The sequence below is a fragment of the Anabas testudineus genome, chromosome 2 (assembly GCF_900324465.2).
Source record: "Anabas testudineus chromosome 2, fAnaTes1.2, whole genome shotgun sequence".
In the NCBI taxonomy this organism is placed as follows: Eukaryota; Metazoa; Chordata; class Actinopteri; order Anabantiformes; family Anabantidae; genus Anabas; species Anabas testudineus.
This window is the reverse complement of record NC_046611.1, coordinates 25,435,786-25,451,741: the sequence shown is the minus strand read 5'-3', so window position 1 is coordinate 25,451,741 and position 15,956 is coordinate 25,435,786.

Sequence of the window (15,956 nt, the reverse complement as noted above, 5' to 3'; positions counted from 1 at the left end):
AATATAATCAAATGCCTTACAAACTGATATCTTTAGTAAAATAAGGCAAGCTTGTTTGTATCATTAATTCTTTTATAATGCTAAATGTATGACAATGTGAAAACAATGTCACAACGTGACAGGATTTACCACCTTAATCTACAGTTCCCTCACCTTTGCTGAGCTTTACAGTGAGTTTCAGCTTATTGTGAGTAGAAGACTGAAGTGTTTTGCTGAGTGTGGTAAACATAGTTTGACCTAAGGTTGAACCAGAAATTGTCATATTTCTGCAGTCAGGTTGTACCACAAGGCAACTTGGCATCAGCGTTTTAAGAAAACAAAATTATACAGTCTACTGCTGTCTCCAAAACAGAGGTGGCACAAGTACACAAAATCAATAGTAAAGTAAAAGTGCAAGAACTCACCTAAAAAAATACTTCACTACAACTTAGAATTCTTTAGTCAAGTTGGAGTACAAACATATACGGTATGCTAAATAAATAATAATAATAATATTTAAAATTATTCTATTATTATATCAAAAGTACAAAAGTACAAGTACTAGACTAACATGTCTACACTAGATTTGTTTGACATATGTCAATAGGTGAAAACAAAATTTTATAGCTATCACTTACACCAAGGAACAGCTTGGTGTGAAACAGGAAGAGCACAGCTGGTAAAGATGGGTAAAGGTGGATTACGCATACTAATACACTGTAATTTATTAGATAGGTCAAGAGCTTTTATTTAAAGGCTGTTTGTGACTAAATGGAGAGCTTACCCACTGTTCAAGTTCTTTTCTAGCACAGAGATAATCAGATTATAAGTATTAATTATTCTTTTTTTTTTAGTTTTAGGCAGATTTTAGGTGTCTTATTGTTGTGCTACAGGTCAAGACAGTCTACATCCTACAGTAGCTTCATTCTCCTATCAGCATCACTGCCTCAACATTACCATAATTTGAAATGGCACTAGACCATATTTCCCATTAGGGTTAAACCATCCATTTGATTGTAATTGACATAATTGGAAATTATCCCAATAATGTCCTTCCAAAATAGCAATTAAGAGTAGTGAAGCCAAAGGCAACTGGAGAGAACCAAAGTGAGCAGGAAGGCAGAGAAAATGATGCTGAGAACAGGGAGAGAAAAAGAAAAGAGAAAGCTTTTTGCAGGGCCAGCCAAGCAGCAATTGCTCTGCACAGTTGAGCAGCGGAGATAAGCCACAAAGCAGATGCCTGCATATCAAGTGCTTGCCTTAGTTGCCACATTTCCAATAGGTGACTCACAGCTCTGATTTGCTGAGCACAGGGGTGCATGTTTGCGAATGTACTATATTCCCTTCCTATATGCAGCTGTCAGTGGGTTTCAGTCTGAATGTTTGTGGGATTAGTAGGTGGTTGAGACAAAGGGAAATGTCTTTCAGAGGGTCATGGTCTGGTTATTACCTTTGCTCAGCCTCTGCGACAGGAACAGAGAAGGAGGCATTGATCATGTTTGGCTCTGTGACCGCAGGAGCCACTCAAGAGGCTCGTGGAGACAGATCAGTGGTCCACTGCTAAGTTTAATGATTAAGAGCTGATTGAAAACTGAAATAAAGTGGCTCCTTGTGCTGGCATCTGTGAAAAGGCGTGATGCTGATGGTGCCCTGGCAAGCATCAGCAGATACAGTTATGATGTTTGGATGTAGACCACCAAGCAAATGTGGATGTGTGTTTCTTCAAGCATCGTGCATGTGTCAATGTCAGTGTCGGTACAACTTAAATGAAATCATTTTTCTCTGTTGTCATTCTTGGGTGCACAGACACCTCTGCAGTATCACCTTCACTAAGTTTTTTTTTTCTTTCCATCTGCAGCATTGATGCTTCTAATCATGTTTTAATCCTTGTTCAATTTTGCCAGTTGTCAAGTCCTGTGGAGCCTGGCTCAACAGCCTGAATCTTCAGATGCTTCCCTTTAAAATGCAATCTGTAACCAGTTTTAATAGAAGACAAGTATTGGACTAAATTGAGAACATCATTTTTTTTTAGAGATTATGTGCATGCCATGCAAATCTTCCCTTTGAACAACCTTCTGATGATGAAAAACCACTTGATGAGGATGTAGACATGAAACTCGACTATTGAAATGATTCCTGGAGCCTAGTTTGTCATGCACAATGCAAAGTAATTAGCAAATACATGCCTTGTGCATAACAGCAGAAAGATAAGAAAAAAAAACTGTGTGAAAACACATAAATAGAGGGAAAAGTGAGTACACAAAGAGCCACAGTATTCCCTGCCTCCATATCTTAAAGCCACATAAAGAACCCAAAATGATAAAGGACTAAAATGCTTTTAAAGATGCTGTGTTGGAGGGTCTGCAAGAGTGAAAGAAAAGAAGAGGCGATGGAGGACACAAGCTATGGGTTTAATAAACAAACATCAGGACGGTATGGTGTGTTAACAGGCACTCAGCAGGCAGTAGAAAATGCCAGTGCACATGAGATAACAGATTAGCTGTTGTACACAGCATTATTACTGAGAGGGCCCTGTGAGAGTTGAACAGTGTCAGTGATTTTTCTCTTGCTGATTAGGCAAACGTAAACACCAAGATGAATGTTGTGTGATAACTGGTTATTGATTTTGCCCATCAAGAGACACACTCTCAGAGGTACTATTGAACCACTTCTAGGTATTGGAGGAGGTGGAGGATTTGTCTTTAAAGGTCAGTGAAGATGATGCATGCTTCGTCGACGCTTCCTTTATACGTTTTAAAGAATGACTTGAAACTTTGCACGGCCTGAGAGGAGTTTGGACATTATAGAGAAGTGTGGAGAGCTAATTAGACAGAAACTGGATTAAAACGTCGACTATGTTTTTTTCACTTGGTTATTTAAAGCACCGTTGACTACACTTACTTTTCTCCCAGTTTCAGTTTGAAGTTAAAAGTGTTCAAAACAGCAGCTGTTTGTGGAGGTCAAACCACAGACTGTTGAGATAAGAAACTGAGTCTTTGCATCTGTATATACTGGATATAAAAGAGAGGAATCTTAAAATGTTTCACATGGAGTGACACAAATATACAGTATATTAAAAAATGTCCATTGTTTCGACCACTGTGTGTAAAAGGATTAGGTAAATGACTGATAACACGCTGATGTCTACACACTAAATACGATGATGCAGCCAGGACAATTAGCGTAAAGACAAGAAACTGGGAAAAAACTAACCGCCTCTGTCCAAAGGTGTTAATTTTTTAACTCTGGATTTTGTACCAGCTTTGCTTGTAGACAGCTGGCATTAGTCGAGACACAGGGTACACCCTGGACAGTTCGGCAGTCTATCACATGTCTGACATATACTGTAGAGAAAATCACACTCACAGCGACGGGCAATTTAGAGTCACCAACGCAACCCTGGCTTCAAACCCAGGTCCCTCTTGCTGTGAGGTAACAGTGCTAACCACTACACCACCACGCTGCCCCACTGATGCATGTATACCACTAAAGCATTTCACTTGGCTTTACGCCTAAAAGCACCCAAACATAGCGATGCAAAGACACACACTCTCATTCTGCCTGTCTCCCATCCTAACGTTATAGGCTGAGTAATCAAGTTAAAAAAACACATCAAGCAGTACACGACATACATCACTTTGACGTTATCTCACTCTTTGATTTATTCGCACATCCACAAGCAGACAATTTGTAAGCATGTGAAGGCGGCATGGGTTTAGCCTTTTGATCTGACAGATCATTAAATGTATGACTTTGAGTTTCTACACAGCTGTCAGGTTAGCAGATTAATCAATGACAACATAAGTGGGTGGAGCCCTCATTAGAGGGACAGAAAAATAGATATATATACATAAAAGGTATATACATAGGTGTACAGTGGCTAAAAGATGTTGTTTCAGAGTGTAACATCACACTGTGCACTCAAACGTCTTTATTTTCTTACAGCAAATCAAATTGAATTCACAATGAACAGTGACGCAGGAAAGCTGTTGTCACGGTCACAATCTCTACTTGTTTTTAACAAGTTATAATTAGTGGTACAAAGCATTTAATCACCATACTTATAGATTTTACTACAACTGTGAAATGAATACAGATTTATTAGAGCAACTACAAAAAATCCTCTTCTAGCTACTTTACTCCAGTAAAATCATGTTAGGACATCTGGATGGACACAGGCTTGTTATCTTTCAATTTCACAAATTGATTTTGAAGTTTATATGAAATGAAATGGAACATGATATGTTAATGAGCTGCCACAGACTATTGCCAACAAAATTAATTTGGAAGTTGCTGCAGACCAATTTAAAAATGATTAATCATCGCAATAATGATAATCATGATAATCAGGTGGAACTTTGAAATGTATACCTTGATCATATGAGCATGAATACAAACACAACCATGCCTGACTTCACTCAAATACAGGAGCATTGCTGTATTTTAGTCCTACATTTCATGAGGACACAAAGGTGGGAAGCTGTGCTGTTTAATTTGGGAACATTGTGTGGCTTTAGTCAGACGATGTGAGTGACAGCAGCAGGGAATCAGAGAGGATTAAGTCAGTCTTTAATGTTTCCACTCTGCATGCAAAACATTTGAGCTTGTCAGTTAAGATTGCATCCACAAAATGCTACGAGCGATGTCACGACAGAGAGAGCAGTAGATTTTAATCAAAGAAGTGGGTGCATGTGAACTTGGAAGCATTGTAAGAATAAAGATTAGTAGGAATTTTTCAGAAAAATTAAATACAGAGCTTGTCATTTGGCAAAATTATGTAGCTTATGTTAATACAATACTTGTATCAATGATATCATTTGTGGTTTATACTAATGCAGCTTGTAAACTAATATTATTTTATGTTTTTGCTCTCAGTGAGGTATGACCTGTTAGGATTTGAAAAGCAGAGACTAAAATAAAGACACGAGTGAGGCATCATGTTTAGTCACTGACAGACAAACAAATCAAGTCTGACTTATAATAAGGCAAAGCCTTTGAACTTTTTATTACACCGCATGTGTACATTATTTTTAGTACAGACGCATCGTCACAGCTGGAGATTCAGCTCCACTGATCCAAGAAAATGGCTGGCTTTTGGTGCTGCTTAGTGTCTTTTGTTGTGAGAGAACAAGTGCTGTATGAGGGGAAAGTATTGTATGATGCTCTGCTGTGTGGAGGTTGTCAACAAGAGATTTAAAAATAAACTGTGCGAAGTATATCTGATGCCTGACCAGTATATATTCACAACCACTCAAATGTACATCAAGTAATCATTTACCCTTGATAGACCACACAGCCTAAACTTTGCACCTGTTACCACTTTAACATAAACAGTTAGAAAAACTGCATGAAGAGAGGTTGTGCTGGACCTCACGTGGTAACAGCGAGGTCCATTATTTATGTCAAGTCTTTATATGAACACAGGCAGATTAACCCACTTGGGATGGTAAGTAGGGTGCATATGATAATTTCAAACATTACAGTGACTACTTATCTCTGTGTAAATAGGCTAAATGACTGAAGACGTGCAGTGCTAATTACAGGAACTGTTTGAGATGCCCTTATAATACAATTATTTCTAGCCTTTTCTAGGGGTAGCAACAAATCTGTTCAGGTCATTTAGAATATATTTGTATAATAGGAAATAATTTGTCTAATTTCACACTTTGCGTTGCTGTACTCTCTAATATACCAAAGACATGCAGGTACAGTAGACATGAGACAGTTGTTTTAAATTGTATTACTTTTCAGAGGAAAATATTGTTTCAGTAAGCCATGAGGTTACTAAAAACATGTCAACATCTGTATGTCTACTAAGTAATAGTAAATTAGCGTTTATTAATTCAGAGTCCATTTATATGTCATTGTGTAGATGATAAAACGCTGTACGTCATGCACTTTGACACGCTGCTTTACTTGAGCACATTTTAGTACACTTAAGTGTCCTAATAAGTGTACAGTGTTAACATTATCAGCACTCGTTTCATATCCAACCGCTTACCTTCACAATATTAACACAAAAGTCTGCAGAAGCAGAGGCCATTGGCCCATCTAAATGCATAATAAAGCTTATTTGATATGTCTGGCAATTATCTTTTAAGAAAATTGCTTGTCAACATAAAATCAAACTGACTGTGATAATAAGAAGATAACCATGTGATACAGTGTCAAAATGTCCTGTTATAAATCAGGCATTAACTCTTTGAGCTGTTACACTATGCATAAAGGACATAATAAGTCAAAACAGACAAAATAAATCATTTTAGAATTCTCTGTATTAACTATAGTATAACAGCAAAATATCATCATTGAACTATCATCAATATCATCATTGTTAAACTAGACAATTTCAGCAGAAATTGTGATCCACCGTTTTCGGCTGATCTCCATTCATCCCTATGGACTAATTCTTCGCATTCTTCTATGAAGGACGTTGCCATGGTAACGGGAATCCATACCTACATTCATAGCACGCTATTCCTGATCTATCCACGTGTTTTGATATGTCATGTGTCAGGGTTTTCTCAAAGCTGTGGGATCAGTTTCCTCACAAAAGTTTGGGTTTAATAATAATAATAATAAGGTAAAAGAAAAAGAAGTAGTCAGGATTATATATAGTGAGCTTAATAAAAAAGATGATCAACATGCATCACATTTTATCATTGCAGGTCCAGCAAGGGAGAATGGACATGGGGTTATCCTTACTAATCCTATATTTATGTTTCAAACACCTAAGTTTGACTGTCGGTTCAAACGTGTAAGGCAGCCATACCGCAGCTTACTGAGGCGTTAAAGGTGATCACTCTGTCAATACAGATTAAATTTCATGCAAGCAAAACTAACTCTATGTTCACTTCTCCAGGAGTCCTAGTGTCAGGACTTTTTCAGGAGAAAGTGGAATAAACCTCTGTCCGGCTTCTTGTACATCTGAGGACCTCATCCTCCTGAGAGACAGTCAGACAGATTGACATTCTGTAGTGATTTGCTGACAGTAATTCACGCACTTCTACCAACCTGCTGCTGACAGGGAGGTGATGGCAAAACATAGATATTTTTTTTTATTGTCTCACATAAACAAACTAGAGGGAAAACATATGTTGTAATTTTGGATCCTCAATTCACAAACTCGCAGTAACACTGCAGCATATGCTCTTAGAAACTACAATATGTTTTATTATATCCCAGTTGAAGTCATCAGGTTTAATTAACTGACTCATGCATTACCAATGCGTAGGAATACAATATACTTCTGCGTCACTCATTTCAGCAGATATTTTATTTTTTAAGTTGATTGAGTGTTTTTCTCGATGCCACCCTTTCATTATGCCTATTATTTCCCATCAACACTTATTAGCTGATCACTGTAATAGACTGACAGGGACTTTCCCTGATTTGTTTATTTTGGCAATAAGTCATATTTAAGGGAATTATAATCACAGTTTGATAGACTGTGTGAAGCCTGGTATTTAATCACACTGCAAAATGTTTGATTCAGATTCTCTGCATAATTATGAACCCAGATAATTTACTCATTTCCACAGTAGTTCATTATTTTTTTCATTTACTTCATTCTCAATATGCCACACAAGGTAACAGTGAAGTCCCTAATTTATGTCAAGCCCATGTTGGGTGGATGAGTTGATTATTGTGGAGGATTCAGTTCAATAACTACAAAGATTTACATTACATTAACCTCTGGAAGCATCTGGAGATGCTTGATTGCACATCCTGGTGGTAAATGCCTGCACAAGGTGCTCAGCAGCATATTCTGATTTGGGCTTTATGATTGTATACAGCAAATCTGCGTGACCGTGAAATAAAGGAGATGTGGTCAATAAAACTTCTTAGTTGTGATTGATGGCCCCCATATTTCTGGAGGCCTTTGTGGGGACAGTCACTAAGACCCTAAGTTGACACTGATGCTCCACGTTTGTTGAACGTCAATCTGAAACATCCAAACAGTGCCCATTGCAGAAGTTATTACATGCAGTTAAGATTCTCAAGGCTTTTTCTATTGCCTTTGTGTCATTTTCCTGAGTGTTTATGAAATGCATTCATCATTAGAGGCAAAGCATATGCACTGATGTGTCTTATGAGTGAAGGTTAAAGGACTTTCTCATCTAATCCTGCTCTACTGGTCTCACAGGATGCAGGGAGAGTAATAGCTTCCCCTTCAGCATCGCTCACTCTTAATACTCCCCAACCAGGAGAAAAATAGACTTATAGTAAATCTTGTTAATAATTCAGCTTGGGGGAAAGCAGAGGTACACTGTGTTCTACATTTCAAAGTGAAATACCTTTATGGATTCAATTAACAACAGGTTAAAATAAAGTACCTTTGTAGTAGAAGGAGATAACACAGAGAGCTTTTGTAAGTTGTCATGTAAAATGACAAAGTGTGCTTTTCCAACATCGCAGGCTGTTTGTCAAGTCGGTGTCATCATTTGCCCCATGTGTTTACGGAGAACTGAAAGGCCGATAGAAGAGAACAAATGATTAAGCATCACAGAGGAAAGTGCGATGCCAAGACATGATTTAAGCTCTCAATATGTCTCGTTTAAAGAAGATCTTAATGTAATACATTGCAATGTAACTGTTGCTTGAATTCCCTAAGATGTCCTGGACTAATGTGGCTACAATTTAGAAACAAACCAGGCTGTAAAGTTCCCCATTTAGATATTCTACATCAGAAAATGTATTGCAGTCACTGAATTCATCCACCTATCTCCAGGATACACACACTGTTGTCATATTGTGGACTTTCTTCCATGTCCAAAAATGTTTATAATTAACCAAACATCACATGCAGCTGATTTGAGACACATTGCTTTCTAAAGATCACTTTTAATTAACTAACATATATAATTCAGTATGAACTTCTTGCCGTCGGTTGAGTTCAGTTCTTCATCTGACAGTTCATCGTGGCTGTTACACCCAGTGTAACAGTGTGGCTCACTGATGTGTCTTTAATAGTACATAGTAATAAGTCTTCCTAAATTCAAATTATAGGTTTGGGCTCCAAACATGTTGTGAGGAGCCCTTGACAGGCCCAACAGAGTCATTATCGTATCTCAAACGCGTTGCAATATTAGTAACAGGGTCACTCGAGGCAAAAACCTTCATTTTATGAATGATCCTTCTGACAAGTGTCACATTATTGTGGATATATATTTAGTCATATCTACCAAATGAATAGGTGCTGGCAAATGGGTTCTAATGGAATAATGGGAACACATGACTGTGTTTTATCTTCCTAAAATTTAATTTTCTAACACACATGCTATATATGAATGATCCAATTTCACAGTGATGTGTTCACCAAAAATCACTGCCTTTGGCTATCAGTGGGCTCTGACATCTTCATTTTTATATATTAGCCTTTGAAGCCTTTATGGCTTTGTAGGGGGGAAGAAGACTTAGCTCTGAATGGAAATCCTCTATTTGTTCATCTTCATTAATGTCATGGCAGAGATGCATCATAGTGTCTGTACCTTAGAACTGTTTATCAATCAATCATCTCAAACTTGTTCCAGTGTGTACATGGTTCGGAAATGACTGGTTCCAAACATAAGACGAGTATTACATAAACAGATTATTCAATTTTCTATTTCTATAAATGGGGACATGTAGTTAATTAATATAAATGTTAATTTTCAAATGGTCACGTTTACGTGTTACTGTCTACTTTTAGTAAGAGACAGGAAGGGGGTGGAGGTAACCAACAGTACCTTATATTGTTTAGTCCAGGCTGACTGTTCTCTGCCTCCATCCATCCTTACAACATAAAATGGTGCAAAATGTTGACTGATGGTCTCTGGCTGGTAAAGGAGGTACAAATGAAATCTTCCTACACATCTGAAAATATGCTGTGTAGACACAGTAAATATACATTTAAATAAGAAAGGAGTAAGGGTTGTATTTTTTCGTGGCTCACCACCGTTATCATTATTATGCATGACAGCTAGCTGTTTGCTGCTGAGATAGTAAAAATATCTTATGACCTTTTTGAGTAAGAATACCTGCACAGCAGCTGATGGATTTGTGGATATTTTTTGACTCAGTTGCTCAGGTTTTTTGTCATCCTGATGCATAGTACCTCACTTTCCCAAGGAGAGAACAGGTCAAAGAAACAAAAACTATATTTTTCAGGTTTGAAGTATATTGTAAGTCACTCCCCCTCTCAGACGCATGCAGACGCACCCACGTGTTGACACAGGCCTGCTGTACGTACATACTGTCTCCATACCCTGCAAAGATTATATTTTTGTAGTCTTATTTGTTTCTGAAGTCATGTTTTGAAATTAGTGTGTCTTGCATCAGCAAAGTCAATGTACATAAATTGATTTTTAGCAAATACAAAAAACTTTAGGATAACAGATTATCTTTTAACTTGATATGGCTCATACAGGATCTCAGCACAGATTTGTATGTCACTGTACCACCGACAGTATGTCAGAGATTGTTAGGTATTTGCGCTTGCACACGAGATATTCAGTAGGCTGCCCTACAGTGAAAGCATAGACCTTAGACTTACAATGTGTATATTCTCTCAAAGTCATGATTTGATCCTGGACATAAATTAGTTTATAGTCAGCAGCATGAAACATGGAGCAGCCTTCACATGTATATGTTAAGTTTACTCCTAAGGTATTTGCAAACTGGGCCCCAGCGTGGATGATTCAGTAGACTCTCTGCGCTCAGTCATTATATCCAATACCAAATATCATACAAAAATGTGTTAGTTCCATGCTGGTTTCCTGACATTTTTCTCCAGGGATTCATAAAACTCCCAGTGGTACACTTCCAGTAACCGTATGAAGCACAAGAAGTCCTTGGGGGAACAGATTGGACAAGTACAAAATGTGTGTGTGATTTGTAGGGTGCTGAACATATTCTGAGGGCTTTCAAAACCTTGTTCTAGGAAGCTGGACAGGTATACTGTCATTATCCAAGGCTTTCGGAAAGCGCTCTCGGCAGTAACAGCACTCCATTGATTTCTGAAATCACTTTGAGGTAATTATGTAGGAATACGCTGAATGAGCTCCTTGAGGGATAACACAGAATGCTTTCTGCAGTGTGACGGTGTGATCGCAGCTCCCCAGTGACACCCCTAGTGCTTTGTGGCATCCCTCTGCCACAGAAAAGATCTGACTCAACGCATTAAATATGGGCATTGAGGGATGGATCTTAATGCAACGAAGCAGCATCAAATACCGAAGAGCCTGCATACATTACTCTGCATGCTTTAAAGTTTACTTTGTGCTTGTCTCACTAACCGTCTTCTTTTAAGTCTCGGGAATGAATTCAGAGCAGATGCACAGTGAGAGTAAAGTTCAGGGGGATGTTGACAGGCAAGTTATATTTGATCCCAATTATCCCAGAATTAGGAAATTAAATAAGGAGGGAAACGAGCATGAGAAATGTTAGAGGAGGAGGTGAAGCTGACACGGCAGTCAATGGATAAAGATGCAATAGGCCAATTTCCATAGGCTCCAGTACTTCACTACTACTATTGTAAAAGTCTCCAAACCGCCCTCCTGTGAACATCAGTTGTTTAATAATGGCTTAGCAACTGTATCTAGGTACATAATATATATAATAACTGGGGACTAGATGGTGCCCATTCATCCTCATGAAAGTTGCTCAGTGGCCCATAGTTCAAAAAAAGAAAAACATCCATTTGCACCTCTTAGCAGGCCAGACATATAAGACCGAATGGATCAAATTCTAGTAATAAAAAGAGTGAGTTTGTGAGAAATATATGCAGCTTTTATAGCTCCTTTTCATATAGCTCCTCATTTTGGGGAAAAAAGAAGCTTATTGGGCTAGTGTGTGTGTATTATGTGATCAAAGTGGGAGTTAATCTTCCACTTCTGGATTTCTCGTCATGTTGAAGTGGTAAGAATAGGGCTCTAGGAATATTTTTTCTCAAATAAAAAACACAAGATCAACTTGCAACAAATTTTAGATAAATCTTTTTGTCTAACTTAAGCTGTAATCTTCAGAATATTTGACAACTCTCTTATAATTTAAAAACCATTTTTACCAAGTTGCAGCATTTCCCACAATCTACAGTATGTATGTCATGTCATGTGTTACAACTACTGAATCCCTATAATTTATATCTATGTTAGCAGCTCTTTACTGCCCTTTATAGGATTTGGGGAATTTACTAGTCCCAGTCATTATCCAGTACCTTTGCTAAACAATGCTTACTCATCGTCTTTAAACCATTTTCTCACACACATATATAGACTAGAACTATTTCTATCCTGCATGCAACAATATTAGAAAGCCAGTCAGAGGTGGCATTTTCAGCAACCTACAGAGCTAAAAGGGGTTTTACACATGAACGCAATGACTGCTAACTACATACTGTGAAAAAAACTAAAGCGGGAGGTAAATTCAGCATTCTCAGTAGCTGATGGTGCATGGAGAAGAAAGAAAACTAATTTAAATGAAGCAACATCAATGAAAGAGACAAAGGAACTAAAGGTGGAAGGTTTGTCACTTTAATTAAAGAGGGGCAAGTGCATAGATTTGTATCATAGTCATTTGCTAATAATAAAATCTGAAAATAATAATGGATGGGTGCTGACATGGATTTACAGAGTATTTCAGGCTTATGTGACAAATGGTTTCCGCTCAGTAAGCAGAGTTGATTTTGAGATGAAGAGTGAGGCTATTCCACTCAAGCTGTCACAGGAAGTTGGCAGCATTAGTTCCACTGACACATCTGAAATTGGCTTTGGTCTACCTGTGTGTGTACACCAGGATCCAGGTTGACCTTATGCTGTACTGATCAGCCAGAAGAAAGGGCAAAGCAATAAAGGACAGAAAGGGAGATGAGTTGTAGCAGAAAACAACGTGCTTTGTCACTGTGTGTCATTGTGGTTCACAACAACAAACTCTACTTTACATCCTTGCATGGCATACAGAAAATAAACAAAATTACATACCACATTCAACATATGCCATTCTTATAATTCACATATTTTCTTTATTTCTTATCTGTGCTTTACATGTACTTTGAAAATAATCTGCATGGAACTCTATGTTAGTATTTTGTCTGCATTTTTGTGTTGGCTGTAGATCTCAGATTGTAGGATCGTTGTTAATTCCTGAGGGTGTTTTTGGATCACTGTTCTTCAGAAGATCTAAATAACATACACCCCCAGAGCTGTGCTTATGCCATGGCCTCCTATATACTGATCTTAAAAGTGAATTATGATGCAATGCTTACAAAGTAAGAGAACTCCTATCATCACAAAACCATGGTGATGTTAAAAGCACATCAGAGCATATAGGTTTAATGTATAACCTGCTCGTAGGCATGGTTTTTTTTAATGTGCTATGCCCTTTGGAGTGGACCAGTCAGAGCCCAGACCTCAACCAAATAGAGATGTTGTGAAAAGACCTCAAGAGAGCTTTTCAGATCAGATGTGAGGCTGAGCTGAAGCTCTTCTGTGTGGAAGATTGGTCCAAAGTTCCTCTTGAATGATGTATAGGTCTAAATGAGGTTAGTGCTGAAAGGTCATGGCTATTTTATGTGTTTTTTGATTAGAAGATCAGATCACATTTCATCAGATCACATTCAAAGTAAATACCAGAAAATTAAAAGCACATTTTTTTCTGCAACGTATTTTATGTAAAAGAGAGATACAATCAATAGCAATACAACAGAGATGTGGACAATTCAGAATCATATGCTACAAATCAGCAAAAAGGATAAAGGTGGAAGAACCTTGAAAGAGATACTGCAAGAGTACTGCAGAAGTGGCACAGGTCACACAAGGTACCCCGTGGCGCGGGAACAAGTGAAATGGACTTGGGGCAACCACAGAAAGAAATGCACTGTTGGCAAAAGCCCTGTGACGTTGATGAATGTTGTCCTCCGAGTGTTAGGTAATATTCTCTGATGAGATGCAGTGTGAGCTCTGGCCCACAAGGTTATGAGTACAGGAAAAAAAAGTGATGACGTGAAGATGTGGGAGCCAGTACAGCAGGGCCACAGAAAGAAGATGGTGGAGTCACAAGAGCAATTTGTGCCAACACTTCAGGACGTCAGACAAAAAAAAAGGTTTACTGGTTCTTTTGCTTTTCTTCTACTGAAGGTCAGAAGCTCCACACATTTGAAAATATTTCTGGATAAATAAATAAACTCAGAGTAGACACAGAATACAGGCGCATTCTTACTGCAGCACATTTCCTCCCAGTGATGTTGATCTCACTGTAGAGTTGGACAACAAACTATAAGATAAGCCTCTTATACACTACAGTCTGGTTGCATCCCCCTCTGAATTATTGCAGCAGTGCTGCTGTCTTAATTAATTTCTTGTTCTGCCTTCTTGGAGTTTGTGCAAGCCAAATTTGACAAATCCATTGTGTAAGGTGTTGTGAACTGATTAAAACAACCAATGACAATAGATTAACCAGTGTTAATCCCCAAATCTGCATTTTTGCCACGTGTTATCAGAATCATCAGAGTTGTGTTGTGTTTTTTTGCAAATAAAAATCTGAGTAGAAGGATTGTGAAACATTATTGTCGTGTTGTAGCCTTAAGTTACCTGGCAAGCAAAGCAATTTTCCTAAATAACTCCAGTTTGAATGTTCGTCTCAAGGACTGGGTCATTATTAGAGTGCTTTCACCAGCATGACAAGCAATTGCTCAAAACAGGCTTTGAAAAAAAAGCTGATGATCAAGCAAACCTGAAAATAGACCTAAAAATACAAAGAAATTTGGTTGAGACCTGTACAATTCTCAGATATGACTTTGTTAACCAGTTGTAGTCCCTGTCTCAAGGCACTTCAGTGCCTTCTTGTGGCCACTTGACATTTTTTTCCTGGTCACTCCTGGTGTATCATTATCTGTGGTTACTATACATCAGCAACTTCAGACCTAATGTAAACAGGCAAATGTTTGCTTTTTTGTTCACTGCCCAGAGTTCACTCGTCTAATTAATTATTAAAAGTCTTGTACGTCTTGTAAGTCTCTGCACGGCCATAGAGGATGTTTACTGGACAACCTTTTAAAAATTATGTCTACCAATTACAGCGGTATCTATTAACTGCTGCTTCCTCCTTCCTTTTTTATGTTTTCACCTTTTACCTCTTCAACTCCAGGCAAGAGGAAACCATTCATCTTACCAAAACCAGAGGTGAGTGATGGAACTCATCATCGTGCCTGCAAATGGAGATCTCCCATCATACAACACACAAAGGGAGAGAGACAAACCAAAGGTATTGCCTCAGCTGCTACTAAATGGACTCATTAATCAGATATGTTGGTCATTATTTAACACAGCAGCTCTGGGATTGTTGCTGAAGAAGAAATAAGATTGAGCAGTCTCATCAGTGGGTGACTGAGTAAAGGGAATTGTGTTTGATTAGGATGACAGAATACTGAAGTGAGGTGCACCATAATTGACTTTTCCAGCGCAGTCCATTCGAGTTGAGTGAGTGTTAGGACTGTATTAATCTGGCCGGCACAAGTCATTAACTACACATCGCTGACTATGTATATGTTGCACAATAGATTTTATCCCTCTTTTACGTAGCAAGACTGTGATTTACAGCAATGCTAGCAGCATTTAGTGGTGCTTTGAGCAAATGATAAAATGTTACCATGTACATTTAACATTTTAGCATACTGTACATACTGTACATTTGCTAATTAGCAAAAATATATGAATGAGAGTTCCCTGGTGTTTCAGTTTGAGTGTTTAACCAAATCACACTGAATTAATTTAACTGTTCAGACATTTCCGCAAGAAACATAAATGTATGGATGTTGTAGTGGTGCATAATAACTCAGGGTCCAACAATGAAATTTTGATCTCTGCAAAAATTTTAATAATTAATAAATGAAATAAAAACATAAAAACAGGTGATGGTGCTAGAAAAAAAGAGCATTTTTCTATTCAACTGCCTGGCTTAATGGACACAGCACTTTACTCCGTTTTGCATTAAAGAGAACT